Raw genomic sequence first — 9,043 nt, 5'->3', positions numbered from 1 at the left:
TCCTACGAGAAGTAACCAGAGAGTTACAAACCTCAAAGTCATCTATGTATAAGCTAACCAAAATTTTCAACTCATCCCCCGAGAGAAAACTGTTTCCCTGGAAGTATGAACCATCCTGAGAAGATTTGTAAGTATGTTGCTCACCAGTCACCCTGTTACTCTGCTGGGCTTTGTGGTTTTCAACTACCTTGTCTACAACATCTCTCCTTTCAAAGAGTTGCTGCAAAGACTTCAGTACAGGCACATACTGAAAACTTATTTTTTCCTTTGCATCAAGTATGTACTCGATGGCTTCAACAACCATAAAGGTTTCTTTATAATACTGCTTGCGGAGATAAGATGTGCTCAGGGAACCACCCTTCCCTATGGCTTTGACCAATGGGTTTGATGCGCATAGAGCAGTGGCTACTTCTCTTATCACAGACTGATCAGTAGTGGGACTATGTTTTTGAAAAACACCCTCAAGAGTGTTAATGGAGAGGGGTATTGTTGCTGAATTTAGCAAGTAGTGCAGTTCCTCTAAGAACTCATCAATTTTTGTGCCTGGCACATGTGCAAAATGCTCCAACTTGAGCAACGCTGCAGCAAAATTTTGCTCAATTACTTCCGGTAAGTTCTTCATTACATCTACATCTCTACTCGAACATGCATGTGCTGTTTCAAATGCAAAGTCATCTTGATCAAGTGTCTCTTCCTCAGGATTATCAGAGGATTCTTGTGAAACTCCAGTGATTTTAACTACACCTGGCTTGAAATCTTTCAATATATGTGGGTTGTGTTTCCTATTCTTGTGAGAGTGAAATGTTCCATACACATTTGTTCTAAAACTGCAACCCTCAAACTCAAGTAATGAAAAGGTGCTTTTCAAGAATATGACAAAACGTCTTATTTTCATGAAACCTCTATTCCTTCGATTTAGCTTTAGCTGCTGCAGCTTCACCTCTACACACTCGTCTTGAGTGTGTAGAGGTCGACGCAAAAAAAGTTCGATAAACGTCGGGCTTTGCTAACGTCAGGCGGGTGGCTAACTTAACTGTACAGGTCTTTACACACCGGACAAAAGGCGAAGTGACGCGAATAAGCGACGCCAAAAGGCGAATGTTTCGCCAGCAATTTTTTTTTCTATACACACCAAGCGCGACGCGAACATGCAGCGCAGGTGGAAGATGAAGAAGAAGCGGCTGTTAGAAACCGTTTCCTGACCACGTTAAGTTCCCGTTGCCATAAAAGGTTTTTCGTTTTCCTTTGGATGTTTTTATCATTTAGAAAGCTTTTCAGAACAGATTTAAACCAAAGAATAAAAAGATGTGCATTTTCTGGTGGCTGTGAAGACATCACGTGTTTTACGTGCGTAAAACAAACCACCGCTTTCTACACCACGGCTTAAAAAGGGGGGGGGTCTTAAGGTGACGGCTGCGCAGCAATAGACGCAAATGTTCATGCTCAAGTATAAAATACACCAAACAACCTGCACACAGTTACACTGCAAAGCGCACTAACCAGCAATTCGCCAAAACTACCCCCCATAACGAGTTTCCCACTTGTAACGTTTATCTTAAACATCGCCATGCTAGCGAAGAGACAGCTCACGGTGACGGCCGGCTTTTTAGTCTAATGACATTAAATAACTAACCACCACCGCTGAAAATGATGTACTAAGGGATAATGACATTTATGCATCGTATTTCGTTTGCATTGAGATGAATATTAATGGAGTTCAAGTACTTACCTTTTCCATGCATGCCACCAGACAGTTCTTCTTCCCAGGTGTCTTTGCAAATTGCCGCGATATCGATATCTCGCGGTCTATCGCGATGTTTGCTTGGCTTTTCCTGCCGACTTGTACAAACGTGATTTATTCACTTTATGGCAACATGAATGAATTTAGTGAATGTTTAGTTGTTTGAGTTCATGTAAACCCAACATGATTTAATCATGTTCATCTTGGAAACATTAAAGTATAGCTTAGATAAAATATGTTACACTTGAGTTAATGTAACAGCCCACCAGTTTGCTTATTTTGAGTGTAGTGTTCCCCAGTAAATTGAGTGTTATTCAAGCAGCAGAAGCAGCATCAGCAATGCCAGCAGCTGCAGAAGCACTTTAATTGGTTTGTAATCAGACTTACAAGTCTGTTTACAAACAACTTCAGACTTCAAAGCGTTTGAACGGCTTTGATCATCAGACCTAAAAGTTTGTTTACAAACAACTTCAGACTTTAAAGTTTTTGAAAATGTTTGAACACGCATTCCATCACTTTGATGTCTGTTTTCTTCAAGCAGCAGCATTTTTTATTGAGCAAATTGTATTCTGTGTGGCATAACAGGTTGGATTTTTTTTTTTTCTCTCTTGTTCCTCAGCTGAATCAAGACATCTATGAAAGTAAACAGTCGCATACAGATTTTGAAAAGAAAACTCATTCAACCACTTGGATTTCTTTTTTTATTGTGGTTATGGGCCTTATCTCAACAAGTTGAGATGTTGTCTTTTTTTTTGAAGGAGCAGCTGTGATATCTGTGCTGACTTACTCTGAAAGAACTCTGTTTCTCCTGTTTCTGAGCTGAATGAAAGTCTCCATGCAAGACAACAGCTGCACAGAGCTGCACACAGCTTTACACTTGAACACTCATTCATACACATGAGCCTGAAGGAATAAACACAGCAAAACAAAGATTCAAATGAAACTGACAATACACCAGGTCAGTGTACATTAAGCAACGGAATACGCACAGTGCCCCTCCCTCTCAGACCAACAGAGGTCTGTCATCAGTCATGGCGTGAAAAAATATTTTCTGCTCCTCCTGTGTTCATAAAGAGTTTTGTTTTTTATATCTTTTTTAGTGTTCCCCAGTAAGTTGAGTGTTATTCAAGCAGCAGAAGCAGCATCAGCAACGCCAGCAGCTGCAGAAGCACTTGAATTGGTTTGTAATCAGACTTACAAGTCTGTTTACAAACAATTTCAGACTTCAAAGCGTTTGAACGGCTTTGATCATCAGACCTAAAAGTCTGTTTACAAACAACTTCAGACTTCAAAGTTTTTGAAAATGTTTGAACACGCATTCCATCACTTTGATGTCTGTTTTCTTCAAGCAGCAGCATTTTTTATTGAGCAAATTGTATTCTGTGTGGAATAACAGTTTGGATTTTTTTTTTCTCTCTTGTTCCTCAGCTGAATCAAGACATCTATAAAAGTAAACAATTGCATACAGATTTTGAAAAGAAAACTCATTCAACCACTTGGATTTCTTTTTTTATTGTGGTTATGGGCCTTATCTCAACAAGTTGAGATGTTGTCTTTTTTTTTGAAGGAGCAGCTGTGATATCTGTGCTGACTTACTCTGAAAGAACTCTGTTTCTCCTGTTTCTGAGCTGAATGAAAGTCTCCATGCAAGACAACAGCTGCACAGAGCTGCACACAGCTTTACACTTGAACACTCATTCATACACATGAACCTGAAGGAATAATCAGAGCAAAACAAAGATTCGAGAGGTATGAAGGTCTTGGTGATCTATTGTTGCTGTGGAAAATTACCCCTGATGATCAAAAGGTTCCCGAGTAGGAAGAGTAGATCTGATTTGAATCTTTTAAATATGCATTTTAGCAGTGTCTCTGTTCTGGGAGGATATTTAAGGGAAGGAACAAGAATCTGAAAAGACTCTCTTTTTTCTCTCCTTTTCTGGGACCCACTCCCTCTCTCTCTTCTTCTTCTTCTTCTTTTTCTTTGTCTTCTTGATTTGCTTACCATCATTTTTACACAACCAGTCTGTTACATTTTTGCTGCATTTTTACTCTGGACATCGCAATAAACTGGTATGTTATCCATTTCCCTTCAATATCAACTTGTTGAGACTTTTGTTCTATGTGGAGAATAATCTGACATTATATGTTGATTAAGTCGTCAGTTATATGGTAGATTTATCTGAGTAATGCTAGTACTCTTTACCTCTGAGTTGAATAGAAAAGATTGAGTATAATATCTCAACCTAGATGTCTGGGCTGTTCTTCTATGTTAAGAAGGTCACTGAATGCTTTGTCTATATCTGCCATCACTGAACTAAGATAGGGATTAATCAGAATCCCAAAGACCTTAGTTATATGGTAAATTTCACTGGACATTATTCAAACCCTTAACCTCTGAGTTGGACAGATAAGATTGGGTATCATGTTCAATAACCTCTGAATACTCCAACCAAGACATCAGGCTATTCTTCCATGTTTAATGAACAAACTGAATAGTTTTGTTAATTTATATAAGCCATCCCTGAACTGAAGACTAATGTCAGATCACGAGAATTTAATTATTATTGAGTCTATATTCTTAATTGTTAATCAAGTCTTTCTCTCAATCAAGATATAAAAGTAGTTATTATTATCAAATGGAGTCAGATTAAATTAATTATTATGTACTTTACTTTGAAATCCTCACCTTGACACCAGAACGACGGAATACGTATTGGGGAGATATTACTATTTGTGTCTAGATATTTCCTCCCCTACAGTTACATAACTTATACTTTACCACGCATCATATATAAAAATACACATCCCATAATAAACATGAATACACATCAAAGAGTAACATGAGGTTCTTTCTTGTGACATTTCACGGTCCTGTCACTATGCCTCCAATAATTGATCATGCACCCTGGCTACTTGGCCAAATGGTTAGTGCGCATGACTATCACCTGGAAGTCTGGGGTTGGAAGCCTGCCCAGGCCTTTGCGTCTTGCCACATTTATTGAGGTTTCTATTTACACCTCACAAGCTGCAAATCGTTAGTTTATTATCACTGTACTTTTTTTTCAATTCAATGTCATGATATCTACTACCTTAAAGAATAGAAATGTCAACTGTTCCCTCTTCTCACTTTTTATTACCATAAAGTGTTTTAATATTTCTGAGAAGTTGCATTTCATGGTACATTAAGTGCATTTCTTCTAACCTTATGAATGATGCCCGAGTTTCAACTTCCAACCAAACATAGCACCAAGGTAGGATTACAGATAATAAAAAAAAAAACGTTAATCTCTTTTTAGGTCAAAACGTGCATACATGAAACAAACAGACACCATCATAATTCAAATGACCTTTATTTATTTTAAGCTGGGAGAGGAAAGGAGAATAATTATTATTACATTTTTGTTCCAGTCAGCACACAGCGTGCATTGAAAGCATGACTCAGCTCTAATTCAAGGTTTTTTTTTTCTTCTTCTTCTTCTTTTTTTCTCCATTTCAAGGTTGAGTTTTCTTATTGTTTTCCTTTTTATTTCGGACTCTTATAAAATGTCTGCAGTCTTTACCTTCTTGTATTGTATGCCCAAAGAGATGGAGAAAGAGTGAGACAGACAGAGGATGAAGAGTGAGAGAGACAGAGGATGGAGAGAGAGGGAGGATGAAGAGAGAGAGAGATAGAGGATGGATATGGAGAGAGGATGGAGAGAGAGAGACAGAGGATGGAGAGAGAAAGAGACAGAGGATGGAGAGAGAGACAGTAGATGGAGAGAGAGAGACAAAGGACGGAGAGAGAGAGAGACAGAAGATGGAGAGAGAAAGACAGAGGATGGATAGAAAGAGAGAGGGAGGATGGAGAGAGAGAGATAGAGGATGGAGAGAGAGACAGAGGATGGAGAGAGAGAGACAGAGGATGGAGAGAGAGAGGGGATGGCGAGAGAGAGACAGAGGATGGAGAGAAACAGACAGAGGATGGAGAGAGAGAGACAGAGACAGAGGATGGAGAAAGAGAGACAGACGGAGAGAGAGAGGGAGGATGGAGAGAGAGAGAGAGAGGATGGAGAGAGACAGACAGAGGATGGAGAGAGAGACACAGAGGATGGACAGAGAGAGAGAGACAGAGGATGGAGAGAGACAGACATAGGATGGAGAGAGAGAGAGGGAGACTGAGAGAGAGAGATAGAGGATGGAGAGAGACGGACAGAGGATGAAGAGAGACGGAGACAGAGAATGGAGAGAGACAGACAGAGGATGGAGAGAGAGAGAGAAAGATGATGGAGAGAGACAGACAGAGGATGGAGAGAGAGAGAGACAGAGGATGGAGAGAGACAGAAAGAGGACAGAGAGAGACATAGATACACAGGATGGAGAGAGACAAACAGAGGATGGAGAGAGTGAGACACAAGATGGAGAGAGAGAGACAGAGGATGGAGAGAGACGGACAGAGGATGGTGAGAGACAGAGGATGGAGAGAGAGACAGAGGATGGAGAGACAGAGGATATGGAGAGAGAGACATAGGATGGAGAGTGGGAGACAGAGGATATGGAGAGAGAGACAGAGGATGGAGAGAGAGACAGAGGATGGAGAGAGAGAAAGACAGAGGATGGAGAGAGAGAGACAGAGGAAGGAGAGAGAGAGACAGAGGATGGAGAGAAACAGACACAGGATGGAGAGAGACAGAGGATGGAGAGAGACGGAAAGAGGATGGTGAGAGAAAGAGGATGGAGAGAGAGACAGAGGATGGAGAGAGAGAGGATATGGAGAGAGGGAGACAGAAGATATGGAGAGAGAGACAGAGGATGGAGAGAGAGACAGACAGGATGGAGAGAGAGACAGAGGAAGGAGAGAGAGAGACAGAGGATGGAGAGAAACAGACACAGGATGGAGAGAGAGACAAAGGATGGAGAGAGAGAGAGACCGAGGATGGAGAGAGAAAGACAAAGGATGGAGAGAGAAAGAGGGAGGATGGAGAGAGAGAGAAATAGAGGATGGAGAGAGAGAGACACAGGTTGGAGAGAGAGAGAGACAGAGGATGGCGAGAGACAGACAGAGGATGGAGAGAGACAGAGGATGAGAGAGAGAAAGACAGAGGATGGAGAGAGAAAGAGAATGGAGAGAGACAGAGGATGGAGAGAGAGACAGAGGATGAGAGAGACAGAGAATGGAGAGAGAGACAGACAGAGGATGAAGAGAGAGAGGATGGAGAGAGAGAGACACACAAGATGGAGAGAGAGACAGAGGATTGCGAGAGACAGAAAGAGGATGGAGAGAGACAGAGGATGGAGAGAGAGAAAGACAGGATGGAGAGAGATACAGAGGATGGAGAGAGACAGAGGATGGAGAGAGAGAGAGACAGAGGATGGAGAGAAACAGACAGAGGATGGAGAGAGAGAGACAGAGGATGGAGAGAGAGACAGACAGAGGATGGAGAGAGAGAGACAGAGGATGAGAGAGACAGAAAGAGGACATAGAGAGACATAGATACACAGGATGGAGAGAGACAAACAGAGGATGGAGAGAGTGAGACACAGGATGGAGAGAGAGAAAGACAGAGGATGGAGAGAGAGACAGAGGATGGAGAGACAGAGGATGGAGAGAGAGAGACAGAGGACAGAGAGAGACATAGATACACAGGATGGAGACAGACAAACAGAGGATGGAGAGAGTGAGACAGAGGATGGAGAGAGAGAAAGAGGATGGAGAGAGACAGAGGATGGAGAGACAGAGGATGGAGAGAGAGAAAGACAGAGGATGGAGAGAGAGAGACAGAGGATGGAGAGAGACAGACAGAAGATGGAGAGAGAGAGAGGGAGGATGGAGAGAGAGAGATAGAGGATGGAGAGAGAGAGGGGATGGAGAGAGAGAGACAGAGGACAGAGAGAGACATAGATACACAGGATGGAGAGAGACAAACAGAGGATGGAGAGAGTGAGACAGAGGATGGAGAGAGAGACAGAGGATGGAGAGAGACAGAGGATGGAGAGACAGAGGATGGAGAGAGAGACAGACAGAGGATGGAGAGAGAGAGACAGAGGATGGAGAGAGACAGACAGAAGATGTAGAGAGAGAGAGGGAGGATGGAGAGAGAGAGAGATAGAGGATGGAGAGAAACAGAGGATGGAGAGAAAGAGAGGATATGGAGAGAGAGACAGAGGATAGAGAGACACAGAGGATGGAGAGAGACAGAGGATGGAGAGAGAGACAGAGGATGGGCCCCCCTGGTGCGAGTGGGGGACCGGGCTTCAGTGCTGGAGCCCTGGGTAAGGTGCTGGAGACAAAGGCTGGTGAGGGCTTGTAGTTCTGGAGAAAGATTATGTCAGCCAAAGATCATCCCAGGGAAAATATGGAGAATAAAGTCAAGAAATGTAATTTAAAGTTTACCTTCAGACAAGGGAGGCAAATGCAACCAACAGGGAGGCCTGGTGACAGCGCGTCCGATGTGGGACGGCACACTGCAATGACAAACTCGGCCTCAGGCTGGGCCCCCCTGGTGCGAGTGGGGGACCGAGGTTGCACTGCCGGAACTCCTAGTGCGGTGCTGAAGACAAAGGCTGGTGAGGGCTTGTAGTTCTGGAGAAAGATTATGTCAGCCAAAGATCATCCCAGGGACAATATGGAGAATAAACTCAAGAAATGGAATTTAAAGTTTACCTTCAGACAAGGGAGGCAAATGAAACCAACAGGGTGGCCTGGGGAAAGTTTGATCGAGAGGGCGCCGCCCACTGCAACGACAACCACCGCCAAAGGCTGGGCACCCCTGGTGTAAGTGGGGGACTGGGCAGCAGTGCTGGAGGCCTGGCTGGAGCCCCGGGGTGGCCTGGAGTCACATGCTGTTGAGGGCTTGTAGTTCTGGAGAAAGATTAAGTCAGCCGTAGAGCAACCCAGGGACAATATGGAGAATAAACTCAAGAAATGGAATTTAAAGTTTACCTTCAGACAAGGGAGGCAAATGCAACCAACAGGAAGGCCTGGTGACAGCACGTCCGATGTGGGACGGCACACTGCAATGAAAACCTCGGCCTCAGGCTGGGCCCCCCCGGTGCGAATGTGGGACCGAGGTTGCACTGCCGGAACTCCTGGTGCGGTGCTGAAGACAAAGGCTTGTGAGGGCTTGTAGTTCTGGAGAAAGATTATGTCAGCCAAAGATCATCCCAGGGACAATATGGAGAATAAACTCAAGAAGTGTAATTTAAAGTTTACCTTCAGACAAGGGAGGCAAATGCAACCAACAGGGAGGCCTGGGGAAAGCTTGATCGAGAGGGCGACGCCCACTGAAACGACAACCACCGCCTAAGGCTGGGCACCCCTTG

This window comes from Nelusetta ayraudi, unplaced genomic scaffold (genome assembly GCF_046127955.1).
Source record: "Nelusetta ayraudi isolate G7.1 ecotype Tasmania unplaced genomic scaffold, CSIRO-AGI_Nayr_v1 ptg000044l, whole genome shotgun sequence".
NCBI lineage: Eukaryota > Metazoa > Chordata > Actinopteri > Tetraodontiformes > Monacanthidae > Nelusetta > Nelusetta ayraudi.
This window is presented reverse-complemented; position numbering follows the sequence as displayed.